This window comes from Lonchura striata, unplaced genomic scaffold (genome assembly GCF_046129695.1).
Source record: "Lonchura striata isolate bLonStr1 unplaced genomic scaffold, bLonStr1.mat Scaffold_202, whole genome shotgun sequence".
NCBI lineage: Eukaryota > Metazoa > Chordata > Aves > Passeriformes > Estrildidae > Lonchura > Lonchura striata.
In genome coordinates, this window is record NW_027461128.1 from 50,917 (window position 1) to 72,773 (window position 21,857).

A 21,857-nucleotide genomic window follows, 5' to 3' on the forward strand; every position below is an offset into this window, starting at 1 on the left:
CATGTACATGCATTGATGGTCATTGAGAGAAAGCTTTCCCCTGGAGAAAACAGTCCTTTTGCTGGCACACTTTGATACACCTTCGCAAAAAGCAGAAGCAGTAGCGAGTCCTAAGACCCCTGCCGAGGAACCCAGCCCTGCTTAGGACACCCAAAGCAGCAGACCTCGAAAAAGGAGGGGGAAAGTCAAGCTTGGAGGGGAAAAAGAGGACAGAAGTACAGCAGCCTTTAAAAATGCCTGCACGGAGCAATAGTGGGAACCAGTCACATTTCTTCTTTCCTTGCTTTCTGTGATGACATAAATAGGAAGTAAGAACACGTTAAACAAAAGGCAAGAGTTAGGATTTGACAGGTATTCATTTTGGCAAGCTGCATAACAAACGCCTCTTCTGAGACTGAGACGCCTTTTGGGGAATGGCAGAGAATGGAGGGAAAAGGTGCCGGGGAGCCCTTTTTGTTCCCTTCAGCCTCTGCAGTTGCTCCGCTGGTTTCAGGGCACTTGCTTGGTTCGTTCCTAGAGAAAAAGGCTAGGGCATGATTTTCAGAACTACTGCCCGTCCCCAGCCAGCTTCCTACGTTCCTGCACACAAATGAACGGATAGAGAGATGGCTCATTTCCAAATGCGTTTAGTTTTAGAATCCTATTCTTTACCAATAGCTGTAAAAACAAAACACTTGCCAGGTTTTAGTGTTATACGCACACCCCTCCCAGGGAATTTTGGGGCAGCTTTGGGTTACTCTGCGGGACGGCACCCAGCGTGGCCCCCTCCCCTCATTCGCCACCCACCCGCTCCCCCACCGCAGTGTGCGTCCCTCTCCTGGGGACCTTGGGGTGCCCCAAATGGCATCAGAGCCCCGAGTCTTCAGCCCCTTTTCCTGACCCCCGAAGAAGGCACAGGGGGAGTCCAACTGCCCTGGAGAGCAGCTAAAAGGACTGTTTTCTCCGGGGGAAAGCTTTCTCTCAATGACCATCAATGCATGTACATGTTTTAACCGTGCACCCAGGCGGATTAAGAAAAGCCGACACCCGTAGCAGATTTCTGTTGGATCTGTGTCTGTGCGAAGTGGGCTGTGTGCTGGAGACAGAGAGACGCTGTTGGAGTGCGGCAACAGCGGCAGGTGTGAGCTGTGAGGATGAAGAGGGCTCAGAGCAGTCCCAGGTGTGAGCTGTGAGGCTGCGGAGGGCTCAGAGCAGCCCCAGGTGTGAGCTGTGAGGATGAGGAGGGCTCAGAGCAGCCCCAGGTGTAAGCTGTGAGGATGAGGAGGGCTCAGAGCAGCCCCCGGTGTGAGCTGTGAGGATGAGGAGGGCTCAGAGCAGCCCCCGGTGTGAGCTGTGAGGATGATGAGGAAGGGGCGGCTCCTCCGGCGGCTGATTTAGGGGGTTTTCCTCCCATCGCTTTTGTACGGAGCTGCTGGAGGAGAGGAGTTTATGGGGGGCTCCCGGGGCTCTCTCCTGGAAGGATGGTGGGCGCTTCGGACAGGGTGTGGGGGATCACCTGGAAAGCCACCTGGATACGTGGAGCATTGTTCAAAGGAGGAGCCGAGGGACAAACCTTTGTGCCGAGAAGCAGCAGGTGAGCCAGTGTGCCTTTGCAGCCGGGACTTTTCTCCTTTCCCTTTGAAACTTCGTCCTCCTGAGGTTGAATTGGAGGGGGCAGTCCTGTTGTCCCCCCTTTTAAGGGGTTTGGACTGAGGTAAAAAGCCCCCTTTTGCCATCGTTTGAGGCAAGCCGCTTCTTTTCTTCTCTTCTAGGGGACGCGATTGAAGGGAAGGCTACGTTTCTGTGCCCTCGTTGGGGTGAGGTGAGCGCCGGAGCGTGTCGGGCCTTCAGAGGAAGGGAGCTGCAGCCGTGGCAGCGCTGGCAGGGCGGGGATCGGGCTGTGCCGCTGCATTCGGGGCGCTTCTTCTGCCCCCGGCCCGGCAGCGAAGGGTGCGGCGCGGAGCCCTGCCGGCAGTGCCGGGGCTGGCCGGGGCGGAAGGGGAGCTGGGCGCGGCTGGGCTGCCGCGGGCCCGCCGGAGCCGCGCCGGTGCGAGCCGTGCGGAGCCGAGCGGAGCTTTGGCCGGGCCGGCGGGCGGGGGAGGCGGCGCGGGCGCCGCGCCGGTGCCGGCCGGTGCCGCCGCTCCGTCCGCTCCGGGCGCGGGGCTCGGGCGCCGCCGGGGCCCCCCGGGCCCGGTGCCGGCCCCGCCGGGCCGGGGGCAGCGGGCGGGGGTCTGCCGGCGCGGCGCCGCCTCTGCCTGCCGGAGGAGCCGCTTTCCTGCCGGAGCCGCGCTGCGCCCGGGGCCGGGAGCGCGGCTCCGCATCTTCCAGCCTCCCTCGCTGCGCTGCTTTTGAGGCGCTCCTGAGGAGCTCCTGGGATCGGTGGCTTTTGATCGGCGTCGCTGTAGGAGAAGGGCCCCGGGCGCTTCTTGGTTGTTACGGTTCTTGCTTCGGGTGCTCGTGACAAGGTTTTTTTTGGATTGAGTGTTGTTGTTGGATTTCTTTTTGATCGGTTCTTATGTTTTTTAAGGATGCGTTTCTAAAGGTTTACGCTGGTTTTTATGGGTCGTAGCATGATGTAGAGGGTTGTTTTTCAATTCGGTTGTGGAGGCTTTTATTAGCGCGAGTGCATTGTGTTTGTTTTGGTGGGCTTGAGGTAGTGTGCTGTAGTGAATTAGTGAGGTTTTTTTTTTAATCTTGGTAATTGCATTTTTTAAATTTTCCTATAGAGGTTTTATTCATTTGGTTTGTTTAATTGTTGTGGACGTTTTATTGTTACCGGTAATTTGGGACTTACTGTTTGTGGTTACATTTCTCTTTTGGTGATGTGTTTATTTCTAGGTGGTATTTGTATTTTGATGGTTTGAGGCATTATGGGTTTATTGAGTTAGGAATAATTTTTTTTGTTGTTACTGTATTTATTTGGGTTTTTGTTTCAGTTTGATCTATTTGTTGGTTGCTTTTTATCAGTGGTTTTTTTTTAGGAACTTGTGTATTTATACAGTGGATTTTTTTAGGTAGTTATTTATCTGGGTGCTTCTCTTTTTATTGTCTAGTGGTTTAGGTTTTTGTTAATCTCCTTTATTAGTTTGGTTTTTAAAGCTAACTTAGCAGAATGCTGGTTACTCTTTGAGTTAGTGTAGAGGTACGGTTTTAATTTTTAGCAGCTTTCAGGGTCTGTTGTATGGTTTGAAGTTTAGTAAATTGGTTGGACTTCTTTTTCTAGTGGGTTTTGTGATTTGTTTTGTGGGTTTCTCTAGGGCTGTTTTTTATTTTTGTTTCATTTTTGTGATGTGTCTCACTGACAACTGTTAGTGAAAAGAGTGTAGTGTGGGGTTGTTTTTGCTGGTAGTTAGTTCTATGGTGGTGTATTTTTAGTTTCTGTTGTTTGTTTTTGGGTTTCTTTTGTTAAAGTTTTCATTTTGGGGTTAATTTGTAATTATTTTTAAGGTTTTAGGGCGATTGAGATTTTTTTTTATATGGATGTCCTGTATGATAACAGTTAATTTATTTGCTTTATGTGGCATTGATGGAAGGGTAGAGGACATTTTTGTATAGAATGTGTATTTTAATCATAGTACTAAAATAATACCATGGTAAGAGGGGCTGTGTTTTATTGTTTGTTTCTGAGGTGGTTTGGCATTTTCTTATAGGTTGGGGTTTTTTTTGTTGGCTCGTGGAGCCATTCTGGCTGTTTTTGATGAAATTGGTGGGACTTTGATGCTTTTTGATTTTGCTTTTTTTTTTTTTTTTTTTTTTCCTTTTTTGTGGTATAATAGTCTTTTAGAAGAATTTGGATGATTTAAAAAATATTTTTGTTATACTTTTCATCTAATGATGTTGGATTATTACAGATGTTTTGGAGCTTTATTTTTTTGAAGTTTCATTTGGATGAATTTATGCTGGATGGTAGGACTGTGTTTTTATTTTTGGGGCAGTTGGTTGTAGGTGTATTGTATGTTTTTCAAGTGAAAGTAAATCGAGGCTTGTATTTGGTTGTTAGAGGAATGGAGAAAAATGTTTTGGTGATGTTAACAGTGGTGTGTTTTGGGGTTTTTGATTTATAGTAAGTCTGGTACAGTAGTGTTTAATGGTGGAGTTCTTTAGGGTATGATAGTTTATAGTTAATTCTTACTGGTTTTAGATTTGTGTGTAGGTTAGAGGAGGTTATTGAAGGGTAAGTGGGTGTTTTAGATGAGTTTTAGTGTTTCAGTTTATAGAGCATTTTTTGGATGGGAGTTACAGTATTTTGAGTTGTTTGGTGTCGCTGGTGATGTATTGTTGAGGTGGTAAGAAGTATTTGTTGGGTTTTTTTAAAGAAGGTTTATTGTAGATAGTTTTAGATAGTTGTGGTGGGTTGCTTGATTGTTTTATGTTTTTTAGCCTTTTTGTAGTTATTTGAAATATGTTAGAGTTTTTTGGGTTTATTGAAATACTTGATTTTGAGGAAGTTCCTGTTTAGAATGTATGAATTTTTCTTGGCTTAAAATAAAAAATTTATATTCTAGTTATAGTGAGGATTATTTTTTTTTCTTTTCTTACTGCTATATTTTGTGATATTTGTGTTAGGTTAGTAGTAGGGATAGCTTTACTTTTATACGTTGAAACGAGGGTAGTGCGTACTGGTGTTCATAAAGGTTTAATATTTTTATGGTTCTGATGTGTTAGGTTAATGAATTTATAACGTTTACAAGACTTTTTTTTGTTTTTATTTCAATACAGGCAGGGTTTTCTTAGTTTTCAGGATTTGTTTGGCATAGATTTTAGAGGCGTTATTGAGGGGATAGGACAGGGTGTCTCTGTTAATCTATTTGGCAATTTGGATACTGGGTAAATAAAATTAATATTTTGGTAGAATTTTGGGGTTTTGTTAGTTTAATTATTTATGAATTTGTGTGCCTGCAGCTGTAGTGTCTCTGCTGCAAGTCTCAGTATCCATTCATGTTTGTGTGCGTTAGGCAGTCCACTCGTGTACCAGCGAGTCCCCCCTGCAAGCGGCCGCAGAGCCGCTCCTTCGCTCTCCTGGGAATTCGGGGAGCGGCACACAGCTCTGCGACGAAGCCTTGATCTTTGTCACTTGGAGGTGGCACCAGGGAGCCTCAGGAGCGGCCGAGGAGTTGCTGTAAGTGGGGGAACTACTAGTGAGGGGGACCAGGGTCCACTCGAGTTTTGGGAACGCCGCCTCACCTCGCCTGCTCTTCAGCCAGGCAGACCCTGCCAGGAGGGCGTGGGCGAAGCGTGCGGCCCGAGGAGCCCGACGCTCTCAAGAGAATAATGGTGAGCAGCAGAATTGCTGAGTTGTGGCTGCTGTGCGGCTGAGATCGTGCAGTGATGTTTGGTGTTCTCGATTGTAGCTGAGCACGGGACCACAGCCCAGTGACCATAGGACATTCCCCGCAGGCGAGGCAGCCTCCATTGCCAGGCGACGTGGATTCTCATCCCCAGATGCCAGAGAGATAAGTGGAGGGCTAAGGCCCGCAGAGGGGGTGAAAGTGGGGTGCTGGGAGGGCCTTTAGGATCAGGTTTGGGGGCAGGGATGTGCAAGAAGTGTCCCCTTAGGCCAGCTAAAGGGAAAGTGTCTGTTTTGATCACAGTGCTGAGGTGCTCAGGGCAGAGCAGTTCTGGTGTGTGTCCTGTCACTTGTCTCTGGTGCACTCTGTGTTCTTTGGGTCTCTCGGTCCTTTCTTCTCCTCAAAAGCTCTCTCTGCCTGTCCTGTGTCACGGGTGTCTGCACGTATTTGTCCCACAACTGCTCTGCCCTGCTGCATAGCCTGTAATAGCACAAGTCCTGGGGACTTGAAATTTGTCATTTGCAGGGTGTAGTTGGGCTCTAGATTGTATGGGGAGATTGACATAACATGTTTGGTGATGCTAAGTTGTCCTGCAGCCATTTGACACTAGTCCTAACTTCCTTTCAGATGCTGACAACTCCAATCAGTGGCAGAGAGCCCCCAGTCCTGGGGTGAGGGTGTTGCCATGATCAGGTCAGTCATTGTTTGCACTTGCAGGAGCAGCCTAAATGGTAACCGTGTTACAGCAGTGTTCTTTGCCTTTATTTTTAGGTGGTCCAGGCAGATAGCAGCAGTCAAGGCCAAGTGTGCCAGGTGAGCAGTGGACCAAAGCAGTTGTTTTTGCTCAGGTTTTAGTTTTTGGTGGAACTGTAAGCATCCACTGTTGTTTGTGTGCTTTAGGGAATCCACTCAGTGTACTCATACCTCTGTCTCCAACTGGCTGATGGACCAGGTTTCATGCACGTGTGGTCTTGCCAGAAGCATTACAGGACCCTGTGACAGAGCCTTCCAATTTTGCATTTCAAGGTCCCCTCCTGGTAACCCACAGGAATGGGCAAGGAGTTGTGGTGAGGCAGGGAAGAGGAGCGAGGGTACCCTCAAGTTGCAGCAATGCCATGTCACCTTGTCTGCCCTTAACCTAGGTGTGCCTTGAGATGACGGTGTCAGAATCCAAGCGCGCCTGAGGTGTGTGGCCCAAGACTTCTTGGGAGACGGTGAGTAGCAGAATTGTCAGGTTCTGGCCCATGTGCTGTTAAGGTGGTGCACTGATGTTTGGTTTTCTTTCTCTTGGCAGAGCAAGAGATAACAGCCTGGTGACAACTGGAACTTCCCAGACAGGCACGAGGCCTCGTTCTGCACCTGATGGGGATTTGCATCCCCAGATATGTGCAAGATAAGTGGAGACCTACAACCCACAGAGGGGATGGAAGAGGGGTGCCAGGTTGGGACTCCCCAGGAGGGGTTTTTGAGTCAATTTTGGAGATGGGGATGTCGAAGAAGTGTCTCCTAAGGCCACCTAAAGGGAAAGTGTCTGTTTTGATCACAGTGCTGAGGTGCTCAGGGCAGAGCAGTTCTGGTGTGTGTCCTGTCACTTGTCTCTGGTGCACTCTGTGTTCTTTGGGTCTCTCAGCTCTTTCTTCTCCTCAAAAGCTCTCTCTCCCTGTCCTGTGTCATGGGTGTCTGCACGTATTTGTCCCACAACTGCTCTGCCCTGCTGCATAGCCTGTAATAGCACAAGTCCTGGGGACTTGAAATTTGTCATTTGCAGGGTGTAGTTGGGCTCTAGATTGTATTAGGGGATTGCCTTAATATGTTTGGTGATGCTAAGTTGTCCTGCAGCCATTTGACACTAGTCCTAACTTCCTTTCAAGATGCTGACAACTCCAATCAGTGGCAGAGAGCCCCAGTCCTGGGTGAGGGTGTTGCCATGATCAGGTCAGTCATTGTTTGCATTTGCAGGGGCAGCCTAAAGGGTGACCGTGTTACAGCAGTGTTCTTTGCCTTTATTTTTAGGTGGTCCAGACAGATAGCAGCAGTCAAGGCCGAGTGTCCAAGGTGAGCAGTGGACAGGAACAGTTGGTTTTGCTCAGGTCTCAATTTTTGGTGCAATTCTAAGCATTTATTCTTGATTTTGTGCTTTAGGGAATCAACTCTGAGTGCGCATACCTCCGTTACCAACTGGCTGATGGACCAGGTTTCATGCCCTTGTGATCTCGCTGGAAGCATTACAGGACCCTCTGATGGAGCCTTCCAATCCTGCATGTCAAGGTCCCATCCTGGTAGCCCTGAGGGAATGGCCAAAGTGTTGCGGTGAGTCGGGGGGGAATGAGATTCCACTCGTGTTTCAGCAATGCCATGTTGCCTTGTCTCCACTTAACCTAGGTGTCCCCTGCGATGACGGTGTCAGAATCCAAGCACGCCCAAAGTGTGAGGGCCAAGACACCCGGGCATTCTGAGGAGGATGGTGAGTAGCAGATTTACCAGGTTTTGGCCGATGTGCTGTTCAGATTGTGCACTGATGTTTAGTTTTCTTTCCCTTGGCAGACCAAGAGGTGACAGCTGGAACTTACCAGACAGGGAGATGGCGTTCTTCTGCACCCAACAGGGATTTGCATCCCCAGATATGTGCAAGATAAGTGGAGGGTTATGACCCACCGAGGGGCGTGATAAGCGAGGTGCCAGGTTGGGACTCCCCAGGAGGGGTTTTTCAGTCAGTTTGGAATTGGGGACGTCCAAGAAGTGTCTCCTTAGACCATCTAAAGGCGAAAAGTGTCTGTTTTGACCTTAGTGCTGAGGCATGCAGGGCAGAGCAGTTCCGATGAGTGTCCTGTCACATGTCTCTGGTGCACTCTGTGTTGTTTGGGTCTCTCGGTCCTTGCAGATATTCTTCTCATCAAGAGCTCTCTCTCCCTGTCCTGTCCCCTGGTTTGTCACATCCTGTCCTGTGTCACAGGTGTCTGCACGTATTTGTCCCACAGCTGCTCTGCCCTGCTGCATAGCCTGTAATAACACAAGTCCTGGGGACTTGAAATTTGTCATTTGCAGGGTGTAGTTGGGCTCTAGATTGTATGGGGAGATTGACATAACATGTTTGGTGATGCTAAGTTGTCCTGCAGCCATTTGACACTAGTCCTAACTTCCTTTCACATGAAGACAGTTCGAATCTGTGGCAGAGAGCCCCAGTTCTGGAGGAGGGTTTTCCCATGATCAGGTCAGTCATTGTTTGCACTTGCAGGAGCAGCCTAAATGGTAACCGTGTTACAGCAGTGTTCTTTGCCTTTATTTTTAGGTGGTCCAGGCAGATAGCAGCAGTCAAGGCCAAGTGTGCCAGGTGAGCAGTGGACCAAAGCAGTTGTTTTTGCTCAGCTTTTGGTGGAACTGTAAGCATCCACTGTTGTTTGTGTGCTTTAGGGAATCCACTCAGTGTACTCATACCTCTGTCTCCAACTGGCTGATGGACCAGGTTTCATGCACGTGTGGTCTTGCCAGAAGCATTACAGGACCCTGTGACAGAGCCTTCCAATTTTGCATTTCAAGGTCCCCTCCTGGTAACCCACAGGAATGGGCAAGGAGTTGTGGTGAGGCAGGGAAGAGGAGCGAGGGTACCCTCAAGTTGCAGCAATGCCATGTCACCTTGTCTGCCCTTAACCTAGGTGTGCCTTGAGATGACGGTGTCAGAATCCAAGCGCGCCTGAGGTGTGTGGCCCAAGACTTCTTGGGAGACGGTGAGTAGCAGAATTGTCAGGTTCTGGCCCATGTGCTGTTAAGGTGGTGCACTGACGTTTGGTTTTCTTTCTCTTGGCAGAGCAAGAAATAACAGCCTGGTGACAACTGGAACTTCCCAGACAGGCACGAGGCCTCGATCTGCACCTGATGGGGATTTGCATCCCCAGATATGTGCAAGATAAGTGCAGGGCTACAACCCACAGAGGGGATGGAAGAGAGGTGCCAGGTTGGGACTCCCCAGGAGGGGTTTTTGAGTCAGTTTTGGAGATGGGGATGTCCAAGAAGTGTCTCCTAAGGCCAGCTAAAGGGAAAGTGTCTGTTTTGATCACAGTGCTGAGGTGCTCAGGGCAGAGCAGTTCTGGTGTGTGTCCTGTCACTTGTCTCTGGTGCACTCTGTGTTCTTTGGGTCTCTCGGTCCTTTCTTCTCCTCAAAAGCTCTCTCTGCCTGTCCTGTGTCACGGGTGTCTGCACGTATTTGTCCCACAACTGCTCTGCCCTGCTGCATAGCCTGTAATAGCACAAGTCCTGGGGACTTGAAATTTGTCATTTGCAGGGTGTAGTTGGGCTCTGGATTGTATGGGGAGATTGACATAACATGTTTGGTGCTGTTAAGTTGTCCTGCAGCAGTTTGACACTAGTCCTAACTTCCTTTCAGATACAGACAGTTCAGGTCAGTGGCAGAGAGCCCCAGTCCTGGGGTGAGGGTGTTGCCATGATCAGGTCAGTCATTGTTTGCATTTGCAGGGGAAGCCTAAAGGGTGACTGTGTTACAGCAGTGTTCTTTGCCTTTATTTTTAGGAGGTCCAGGCAGGTAGCAGCAGTCAAGGCCCTGTGTGCCAGGTGAGCAGTGGACAGAAGCAGCTGTTGTTGCTCAGGTTTCAGGTTTTGGTGCAATTGTAAGCATCCATTGTTGTTTGTGTGCTTTAGGGAATCCACTCAGAGTATGCCAAGCCCCTGTCACCAACAGCTGATGGCCTGGATTTCCTGTGCTTGTGAGCTCTCAGGAAGTATTGCAGGACTCTGTGATGAAGCCTTGAAATTTTGTATTTCAAGATTGCATCAGAGTTGCCTTTGGCAATGGCTGAGGAGTTGCGGTGAGTCGCCGAGGTAGGGAGGGGGAGCCAAGGTCCACTCGTGTTTCAGCAATGCCGAGTCTCTTTGTCTCTTCTTAACCCAGGCAGACCCTGCGATGACGGTGGCAGCCTCTGAGCCTGGCCAAAGTGTGCGGCCCGAGCGTTCTCAGGAGAACGGTGAGTAGCAGGATTGCTGGGTTTTGTCCATTGTGCAGCTAAGATCATGCAGTGATGTTTGGTGTTCTCGATTGTAGCTGAGCACGGGACCACAGCCCGGTGACCATTGGACATTCCCCGCAGGCGAGGCAGCCTCCATTGCCAGGCGACGTGGATTCTCATCCCCAGATGCCAGAGAGATAAGTGGAGGGCTAAGGCCCGCAAGGGGGTGAAAGCGGGGTGCTGGGAGGGCCTTTAGGATCAGGTGTGGGGGCAGGGATGTGCAAGAAGTGTCCCCTTAGGCCAGCTAAAGGGAAAGTGTCTGTTTTGATCACAGTGCTGAGGTGCTCAGGGCAGAGCAGTTCTGGTGTGTGTCCTGTCACTTGTCTCTGGTGCACTCTGTTCTTTGGGTCTCTCGGTCCTTTCTTCTCCTCAAAAGCTCTCTCTCCCTGTCCTGTGTCACGGGTGTCTGCACGTATTTGTCCCACAACTGCTCTGCCCTGCTGCATAGCCTGTAATAGCACAAGTCCTGGGGACTTGAAATTTGTCATTTGCAGGGTGTAGTTGGGCTCTAGATTGTATGGGGAGATTGACATAACATGTTTGGTGATGCTAAGTTGTCTTGCAGCCGTTTGACACTAGTCCTAACTTCCTTTCAGATGCTGACAACTCCAATCAGTGGCAGAGAGTCCCAGTCCTGGGGGCGGGTTTTCTTGTATCTTGTATCTCTGTCGGCTTACATTGTATGCACTTATGTTGCACCTACCTGTGTCGGCTTCTATTGTATGTGTGTATGTTGCGCCTACCTATGTTGTCTTATATTGTTTGTGCTTATACTGTATGTACCTACGTTGCCTTATGTTGTTTGTGCTTATACTGTATGTACCTACGATGGCTTATGTTGTATGCACCTCTGTTGTGGCAATTGTGATTGGAGCTGCCTTGCCCGGGCACGTAGTCACGCTCAGGTAGAGCAGTTATAAAGCTTTGCCATTCATCTGTTCTCTACAGGGTTTGGGGTACAACACTGATGGGCCCAGAGTTGGTATAGCTCCTAGCTCTCAGATAGTCAGTCACTGACCGCCTCCCCTTGTCTCGTAGGTCCCCGGGTCCCTACAGAATTTCCTGGAATCTACCATTTGACATGGAGGTCCTGCGGTCAGAAGAAGCGTTTAAGCATATTCTTCAGTGCAGCGTTTCACGTAAGGGTGGCAGCCAGCGTGTCAGCAGAAGAATGTGTGAGAGTGTGACTGTCTGTGTCTGTCTGTGAGAGTTTGTGTGTGCTTGTGTCTGCAGCTGTGTGTGTGTGTGTGTGTGTGGAGCAGTTCCAACCTTGTGTGTATGGCCTTTGCCTTTCAGGGGGGGTTTTCATCAGGCAGGAGGATTTTTTGGGAGTCTCTGGAGCGAGTTGCCGTAAATGTGAGTTTGTGCGTAACGCGAAGGGGGCGTGCACGTCGGCGGAGCGTTTTGCGCCGTTTTTGTTCCGGGTGCGTCATAACAATAAAAGCGTTGTGGACTTTTCTGAAATGGAGACACGGTTATATTGTGTCAATATGTATTTTCCTTGTAATACATTATATTGTTCTGTCTTTGCAGTTGTTCCTGTATTTTGATGTATTTTGCTATATGTAAATTGGACTTGTACTTGTGTGCCTAGGTATGATGTATTCTTTGTTGTATTTGTCTCTGTACTTGCATTTGTATGCATTGTTTCCCTGTGTATTGCTGAAGTTTAAATTAAGGGAATAAAGATTAATCAGCCCTAATAATGATGCCTCTTACCCTCTGTCCTGCCCACCATTCATCTCCTGTCTTTCTTTGGTGTGGTTGAGTCGTATCATTCTCACCCTTTTTCTCCCTTTGCCTCTTACTTTCCTCTTTAGTCTATTCCTCACTTTATCCTTCCATGTGTAACTCTTTGTCTCTGGCTGTGTTTTCCTTTGTTTCCATTTCTAAGACATCTCTATGTTTCTCTAACCCTATTTCCTTCTCACCCTGTCTATTTTCTTCCATTCCTCTACATGTATTTCCCCATGTCTCTTTGTCTCTTTCAATCTAGGTTTCACTATGTTTTCTTCTTTTTTTTCTCTTTGTCAGCCTTTGTCTTTCTAACACTTGCTATCATTGTCTTTGTCTCTAACCCTTTTTACTTTTCTGTCCAACTTTAACTTTTTTGTCTAACTCTCTATTTCTTTCTCTCTTGAACCCTACCTTGTGTTCAGTCTCTCCATTTGTTTTCCTGTAGGTTTTCAGCTCTATTTCTTCTTTTTCTTGTCTATTTGCTTTTCTCTTTCATTTCAAGTGCTTCCTTTTCTGATTGTCTTTCACTCTTTTTCTCTTTACCCCACCTTTCTTTCCTCTTTCTCTGCCTTTCTCTTTCTAATCTGACTTTTTTGGTTTTTCTTTTTATCTCTGACTCTTATTTTTCTTGCTTTGTTTTCTTCTTACTCTCTCCTCTTCCTTTTCTTCTCAGTCTTTCTTCTTCTCACTCTCTCCTCTTCCTTTTCTTCTCAGTCTTTCTTCTTCTCACTCTCTCCTCTTCCTTTTCTTCTCAGTCTTTCTTCTTCTCACTCTCTCCTCTTCCTTTTCTTCTCAGTTTTTCTTCTCACTCTCTCCTCTTTCTTCTCACTCTCTCCTCTTTCTTCTCACTCTCTCCTCTTTCTTCTCACTCTCTCCTCTTTTTCTTCCTCTTACGCTCTCCTCCTCCCTCTCTCCTCTTACTCTTCCTCTTACGCTCTCCTCCTCACTCTCTCCTCTTTTTCTTCCTCTTACGCTCTCCTCCTCACTCTCTCCTCTTTTTCTTCCTCTTAGGCTAAATACTTGTATCAAACATTTTAAACAGCTCTTTTATACAGAAGTGAATACATTAAAAGAGAAAGGGAAAGAAAATAACTGGTAATATATTTCAAAAGTCAAACCAGTATTTAATTTCTGCATCAAGTATTGCAATCAAAGACACCTAAAAGATTCACCTTTCCATAAAATCAAGGTTTTAGTTATTGAGATGGTGGTTTACTTATTTAGGTGGTTGTTTTTTGTCCTTCTAACAGCTTGTATTTTTAACTGTTTAGTCCATCAGCAGACAGACACCCTGTCCATCTTAACAGGCCATAAAAATAGTGCAGGTGATGACATTGGTTAGCAACCTTTTCTTCATCATCATCATCATCATCTCACATTAACCTAGAGAGACGAAAGGCACAAGGAATTCAAATTATTAGCTTTGAGAACTGAAATAAAAATCTTCTTTCTACAATTAGCCTACATATAGTGGCATTAGAAATACCACTTTAAGTTCTGAAAGTACCGGAAGGAATTTATACCCAAAGGATCCTAATTCTTTGGTAAGTCAAAACTGCCATTTGTACCTGTGAACACTATCACTTGGAGAAAATGCAACACTTAGGAAGAGTTTTAATTGTTTTTTTCATTACTTGACTGTGTCATTTTTTCTGAAGTTTTTACAGCTTCTTGCATTCAAATGAAGGAAGATTAAGGCTGGCTGGTTAAGGTTGTAATGCAGCATTTCAAAGTAATATTTGTGAAGATGTACTAGAAACTGCATTGCTTAGAAACCTATTATTTCAGTAATCCTTTCTCAGAACTTCACAAAGGTCCTCTTATTGTGTCTCTGATAAATAAAATGTGATTTCTATTTAGAAAGAATTAAGGTAGTGAAGACTAACTAGAGAAGAACATGCAACCTTATAGATACTGAGGCAAAAAATAAAGCAAAATGGTTAGTTGCTGGTTCCAACTGGTATTTTTAAGTCTGTATGGCTAAGCATCTCTATCTTAAATTTGTGATCTTTCTGCAATTTTGTATTTATGGGGCTTATGCCTGTTCAGAGTAATTAGTGTCATTTACATTAGAACAAATACTGAAATACAAAAAATGAAAAGTTATTGGCAAATGGGATACAGAGTAGCAAATCTGGAAATTAGACGCTGCTGATATTTATCTGTAATGAAATTTGGCATAGGACCAGCAATAGCCAGAAGTAGGTAGAATATCCTGTGATACAGCATCTGAAATTCATCAAAACCCCCCCTCCAAATTACCTTTGGTATTGTAAAAGTTTCCATTCTTTTTATTATTTGTACTTTATTAGAGGCATCTTGTCAGTACTACTTTTTCTTAGCCTTATCCGGAGATGCTTTCTTATGTCTGACTCCTGAAAGTCTCTGTGCAGAACCAGAGTTCTGCAGAGCTTTTCCCCCTGTATTCCTTCCCTTTTCTGTCTTCCCAAAAGCTTTTGGGATTATGGCTTTTACACCATAATTTACTTAATTGCCTTTTCGTGTCAGAGAATTCTTATGCATATAACATCTCATTTTTAACTACCTGCTTGGTATTGCTACAACATCAAAGAACTTATAAAATTATTCTTTGTTCTCTTATTAGATTTTTTGCTTTGTCCTTACAGAATCTTCTCTGATAAATAGAAGTGGTAGTGCTTTTTATTTACTGCCTTAATTTCCTGCAATAAAAAAACACTCCATGTTCATTAATCATTCAACGACAAAGGGTATTCTGTATTGGAGCCAAAATTGTATACGTTTCTAAGCAACTACAGCATTTTGCTTTATTTTCTTAAATCTGTTTCAGAGCTTTGATCAAATTGCACTCTCCAATTGTTTTCCAAAGGGTGTAATAAGAGAAAAAAATAACCATTTTTATAACGAAATTTCAAGCCAATAAAATCCTTAAAGGAAATTTGATTCTGTAAATGAGGACTAGGAAGAGGAAGGTCATAAGAAGTTACATCATCTGAGTTTAACCATCCCCTTAGCACACTGATCTAAAACAGGAAAAGCGTATGAAAAACTGCAGAGGTGTCTTCTGAGAAGGTATATGCACATTTCACATACTTCTTGTTCTGTATCTTTCTTCTAAACAGTGATTAAAGCAGCTCCCAGTACAGATCTGTAACAAATTCATGAGCAAATCTGATAAGACGTGTCTTTGAGTAAACTGTGAACCTAACCTGACAACTAAGATAACTAGTTTGTCAGTTGATCTAACCGCACCATTCTTTTCTCCTGTATCTGGTTTCTTTTCTTCAGAATTAACCCAGTACTTTCTCCCCCATCGTGCTTTACAAACAACCTCCCTATCTGCTTTTTGTGCCCTATGAAGCCAAGAGGAGCAGTGATGCACAGGAACACTGAAACTCCAATGTCTGGTCAACTAAATCTGGATGATGCTCTTTAGGAGCAGCAGAATGATTTTCTAACTGCAAAAACTGTTATAATACCACTTATTTAAACTTGATTTCCTGTTCACTTGTGAATTGATTATTTGACCTTAAATTGTTATGGTTTTTTTGACCATAAAGCCAGTTCTGATTTGCTGAGTTGATGCCGTAGAAAATACTTATATTTACATGGTTCAGCTGTTCGCAGGTAAAGTTGCATGATTCAATAGCCACTGGACATGCTGAGTTCTGACTGGCGTGTTAAAATTTTTCTAATATGTGGGAACTCAAAATGTCTCTCAGACATTTTTAGAGGTTCCAGGCCTTGGTCAGAGGCATTCTAGACCCTGGCAGACAGCTGAAAAACAGCTGTGATTTTGAGTTTGAGCCATGGAATGAATTGCCAACTTTGGAGGTGGAACAAGCAATCACAAAAGGTTAGATAGTATAGTAAAAGTAGTTACAAAGTAGAGGGGAAATTTTTTTAGTATTGTACAGGGGGGTTTTAACGCATGTACATGGGGGTCAGAAGTTCTAAGATGGAGGAAAGTGGGCTGATCCTGTTCTTCCTCCTTCTTTTTCCTTACCTCCATGTTCTTGGTGATGTTGGCACTCACAGATTGGTTTAGAGTAGAAAAACACTTGGCAACGTAGGTAGTAGGTATTGGGGAATAATTATAAACGTGTTATACGTAATATATCTTATAAAAGATAGCAGCAGCCCTGGGCGGAGAGGGAGACGAAGAAGGCAGCAGATCGAGAGGATGTCAGGGGCTGTGTGTGCCTCTACCCAGGCCGCTGATCAAACAGCCGCAGTCCAAGAACATAATCTGTTAGATAACTAGCGATAAACTGCCTTGAGACCGAACAGCTAAAGCCTGCGGAGTTTTTCTTTGGAAGCACGGGTGGGAGGAGGAATTTCACCACCACATGAGACCCCAGAGCAAGGCCGGGGTTCTCACAGTAATAAAGATGCACCCTTTGTTTATCCACCTTTGTCATTTATACATCCAGCTGTGAAGCTCTCCAGCTTTGCAGTGCTGTTTACTAGGACAATTGAATACCATAACTTCCCAAATTTGGTGTACGTGACCAATCAATATGCAGATTTTATAGCCATAATTTCACACACAGATAATTTGTTAATTGGGCTGCATGCTAAGCTGAGGAAAGCAACACAGCAAATAGTTTTTGCTTTTTGATAGTTTCTGCCATGTCGAGCTCTCATTCTGTCCATTGGTAATGATTGTACCTCTCATGGGAGGAAATCTGACGGACAAACATACAAAACAATCCACTATTTGGCATAGAGGGAACTAACAACAATAGCCGAAGTTTAATATTTTGCTTCCTTTGTCACCTAAGGGTGTGGAAGGTATTCTAGTTCATTGAGTTTATATTCTGTCACTGATCTTTAGCTGAGGGACACAAAGATATATGTGTTATGCGTGTTTGCATATTTATGTGTTTATATATGCATGTAGATATAGACATATAAAAACACATAAATACACACAGGTGGGGGTGTATGTATATGTATGTATTTATATATATATGCCTGAGGTCATATGTGTGTGGGATTCAGTTTGTGTTCTGTTAAACCCAGCCCTCTGTGTGTGTGTGTGTTTGCACCTCGTCCACAGGAGCTGGTTACAGTCCTGGCTATTGAACTGTTGTTGTTTTCAAGCTGTAATTTATTTGGTAATGATATACAATGTTTCACAGTGATAAGGAGTCAATAATGAATATGTTATGCTTTAACATCATAAAGACATCCTTAGGAAAAAGTCCCTGTCTTTCTCCAACAGTGATCCATATGGTGTGCTACTAAAAGGAGAAGATCTCTGAGTGAACAAATGTGAAATAGTACAGACTTAATCTTTATTGCTCTTTTCCTATCAAGATAGCCTTTGTTGTCTGGCCTATGAAGACACTGCAAGGCTACTCACTCATACAGCATTGTTTTATTGTTCACTTTTATTTTCTCTAAAGCAGACCGGGGTTGTTTTTTTCTTTTTCCTTTGCATATGTCTTAAGAAGTTGACCTTTAGCTTTACTAATGCAATTAATAGTTTTTGCTTCCTATCTCCTATAAATGATGTTGGTGAAATAGGTCACCTGATTTCATGTTCTAGTAGGTACAGTCAGAGAAAATTCTGGCTATGTAAATTATCATATTTAATTAGCATTATTTCTATCCTCTTTATTACACATTTTGCAATACTATTGATTGTTGGACCTAGAGTATCTTTTGTCCTCAAGCCACACACCTAGAAGTCACCTAAATCTTCATTTTTTCTGAGGATAATTCAGCTTGGAATATTTTTTTTTAAATCTAGATTAAGAGTAAATAATTTAAATGGAAGTTTTGACAGGACCACACGTATAAGGTTTTGAAGTATTTCAAGACTACGAAAAATTGCTACCCTGTCATCTGACTTTTTAGTCTTTATCTAAGACATAAACCACGTGTTTGTTTGATGTTTGATTTTTTGTCATAAAAGGAGTAGGTGCTTTATCAATAGACTTTATTTTAATCAATACTGCCTTGATTATTCCCTACATGAATCCAATTTTTATTTCTACTGTCTAGAGTGGGAAAATATGAGAAAGAGTTCCCCACATCAAATCCATCTGCATCATCTCAGAGGCTGCCTTCAGTAGCTTAAACATGACTAAACCCCTCCCACTGTTACACTGGAAAGAGTCTTGCTGACTCAAAACTTTAAAAAAACCTTGTAGTTTTCACTCCATTTAAATGTGTCACTTTTAATAGCAAAACAAGTAGAGAAATTCCAATGTGAACTCATTTTAGAGCAATGACCAAGTATTATGAATATTTGACTGCATTTAATCTTTCAGTTCCTTTTCTTATTGCATCCTTAATCCTACTCCTGAAGGGACTTGGATTTAAATACAGTAGAATTTCCAGTGTTGAGCAAATCTCTGGTTTCATACCTGAAGATCTCCTTAGTTCAAAAATCCACTTTGTAATTAATTTTATTTATGCTGTGCAACTCTGCTTTCCCAGATATTAAAAAACATATTGGCAAAGAATATGACATTATTTCTTGAATAAAATGACAGGAAGTAATGCAGCAAGATTTTCTGCCTTGAGAGTCACCTGACTTCTCCATTCAGTGACTTTATATTCCTATTCAGGGATTATTATACCTAAGAGATCCAGAGTATAGCCAAGAGAATAGTAATAGAGAAGTTCTAACTAATGCTGATTTTCTACTGTTTGTTACTATTTCCTCACCCATAAAAGGCACTTGTAATTAATTTTCTGTTCCCTAGGACCACCTGTAGAAGTAAACTTCACTATTGGTGATGAGATTTAAACACGAAGAAAAAAAGCTGGGTAAGTATGAAGTTGTTAAACTCGCTGTCACAAGACTGTATTGTTGAAGACTGTTACAGGGATGATGGGAGTCTGGGATAAGTTTAGCTATGAAAACTTAGTTCCATTTCATTAAGTAGGCTTAAAAGAAGACCCAAATTGGGTTGGTTTTTTGCTGTTGTTGTTGGGGTTTTTTTGGTATTTTGGTTTTTTTTTGGTGGGTTTTTTTTTTTTTTTTTTTTTTTTTTTTTTAAACGGAATATTTTTGGAAAAAATATGAAGTAGTTATCTCTGACATTTCTATTGACAGGTTGCCAAGACATGTCTGGGGAATCGTAATGATTCAACATCTCGTTTGGAAGCAGCAGAAACAGAGACAAGCTTTCAGGTATTCTCTTCCAGAGTAATTTGTGGGGTTTTACTAAAAAGTCTCATGAGATTCAGTTACTTAAAGTATACTTACACATTCTTCACCAAGTTCTGTCTCAAAAGAGAAGACTACTTAATTCAGACTTTGTCTGTGTCTGATTGCAATTGACCTGTTCAAAATGATTTCTGGCTGGTAACAACTTGCAAACTATGAAATATTTGGAAAGCTGGTAGTCAAATGAATTAGTAGTCAAATTACTTAATTTGACAGTGTGATGTGTATAGCCCTGGAAGCAGGAGTAAGGAGAGTTATCCAAAATAATTAAATATTAAATACCTATGTGGTTGTTTTCATACATATATACATAAAATATGCAGTGATATGAAGCTGTATGTAGCATCAGACTTGTATGGTTTTGCACTGTGAAGGTTGTTAATGATGCTTTCTTAGAGATCAGGACCCTTTTCTAGGGACAATTCCATTGCCATGGAATTTTAACAGACTTTTTTATTTCTGTTTATGTATATATGTATTCTATACACCATGTTTTTACCTTTACAGAAGTTTCACAGCCCTCCATGGACTAAACCTGAAGATGAAAAATCACCTGAAAAAAAAGAGAAAAAATACGTAGAATCAGTTAGTACACCAGAATAAAAACTCTAAATGCTGCTAACCTACATTGAAAAATGCCAATCACTTCATGTTCTGCTAGCACAAAGGCATGAAATGTCCCAGGTTTCTAAAGCATGCGTTTTTCACTATTCTATGAATGTCTGTAAATTAGTCTATAACAGACCATTTAGTACCTTCCAGCAATAATCCAAAATTGATGTTTGAAGAAGTGCTTTGTAAAGCAGTCCAGTTTTTGAACTCTTGTTCTACCTTATCAGTAATTGTATACTATAAATTACCTGTTTTGTAAACAACAGTCATTCTCAAGTATGTTTCTCACTGTTTTATTTCATGTAATTTTGTGGCAGATTCGGTTCTAATATTAAGAGGCAGTCAATGTGGAGGGGGGGAAGATATCTGTGTAACCATATTTGAAGTACAATCCTTAAGTGCAACTGCAAAAAGACAACTGTGTGTGTGGGGGGGGGGGTCCATGTATGCTTACCTTTTAGTAATTCCATCTCAAATCTACTTACTTACACAATAAAATATGCTTATTGTGTTCTTTCTTTCCTCAGTGCTATCTTAACTAGTTCATTTTTGAACACTGAAAAGCTGACAGAATTGGATTTTAAGGGATGGAGATGGAGAGAATCATTACTTTAAGGATTCAAGCAAAAAAATGTGCAGGTGGTACTGAGTTACAGTGTCATAGCTTGGATGGCAGCCGTGGGAAGTCGGTTTCATCCCTTGTGTTTGTGCTGATCTCGACGGGATGGAATACACTTCCAAGGGGAAAGCCCTGTTTGGTCCACTACAGTTGGCCTTTGATCACTCCATCGGGGAGGATTGATTGGAATCAGCTCTGTCACTCATGGATTCTTTTCGTTTCTCCTTAGTCACACTCTATGACAAGAAAGCAGAAAAGAAAGGGAGAAGAGAGAATGTTTTTCTTTTTTGGGTGCATGTCATTGTTGGTCTAATTTAAGAATTCATATGCCATATCTTTTTGAGATGCAAATCTTTCAGGAATGGATGCAATGCTATCTATCCCTAGCAAGAAGTGTCTTAAGCATTTGTAACTTGTAAACTTCCACCTTTGTCTTAATGCACACCTCAGCACATTTTCAACTAGATTTGAAGTAGTTATAATAATTTACTTTGTCTTGCTTTGTATCAGTTTAAAAGCAAATAGACAAATCTTTTATTTGACTTAGTGATGCTCTGTCTTCAGTTTTAGCATTTAAGACTTTACCTCTCCTTCAACAGTCTCCTTCAATACCTCCTTGTCCTTGCTGGTGTGAAAAATGCATATTTTATGATTGGCTTTTCTCAAAGGCTATAATGAATATTATAAGTGTAATGTTAGAAAGTTATGCTGTGTTCATTTGCTTAAGTAGTGTGTTAAATACAGTTTTAGGTTCTAACATAATGTTAAAATAGAGACTATGTAGGTGGGGAAGTTTTTTTTTTAGGAATGAGATACTTACTTCAAAGAACACCTAAATCTTCCAAAGGAGAGGAATTTATGGCTTCTTATCAGAAGAAGCTAATTTCTTCAGGCCTTACTCGAAGACACCAAGGGATTAAAGGAAACAATTAACATACAACAAACAGAGTTTCTTGTTTAAAATAGAATGCATTCATAACCATAAAGGATATATAAATATGCAACAAGTATATTAGTTTAAGGGCGATTCCTTTATTCACAAGTCATGCTTTTCGTAGCTTAATGTCCGAGAACATCCGGACGTCCGTAATTCTTTACTTTTTTTATTGTCTTGTAATTGTCCTAACTCTAAGCTTTAGTACTCTAATGATATTATTATTTTTATAGCCATTTTATTATTATTAAACTTTTAAAATTTTAAAAACCAAGCGATTAGCGTTTTTTTTCACACTGGTATGAGTAATCTTTCACCCTGACATTTTGTATGTGCTCCTCTACTCAAAGATAGATAGTTGCAGTTTCTCTGCCTCGAGAAAACACAATTTTAAAAACTAAAAAACCTCATGAGCTGACCAAATGATGACAAAGTACGGCTTAAGACTATCCATGTGAAGAGTCAAAACACATGAAATCATGGCTACAAAGTTTATTTCTCTTGA

General features: G+C 43.1%; 1 long non-coding RNA gene across 3 annotated transcripts; it reads left to right on the forward strand.

Annotated features, from left to right (window-relative positions):
• The first annotated feature begins 11,248 nt into the window (after nt 1-11,248).
• LOC144248628 (uncharacterized) lies at nt 11,249-21,434 on the forward strand. Of its 3 annotated transcripts, none has more exons than XR_013341939.1 (5): nt 11,249-11,424; nt 18,721-18,784; nt 19,074-19,151; nt 19,695-19,871; nt 20,327-21,434. It is a non-coding gene; the product is annotated as an uncharacterized LOC144248628 (long non-coding RNA). The 3 variants fall into 3 exon arrangements; XR_013341940.1 differs by having other exon boundaries at nt 19,695-19,772; XR_013341938.1 differs by lacking the exon at nt 20,327-21,434 and having other exon boundaries at nt 19,695-20,325.
• Nucleotides 21,435-21,857: the final 423 nt, after the last annotated feature.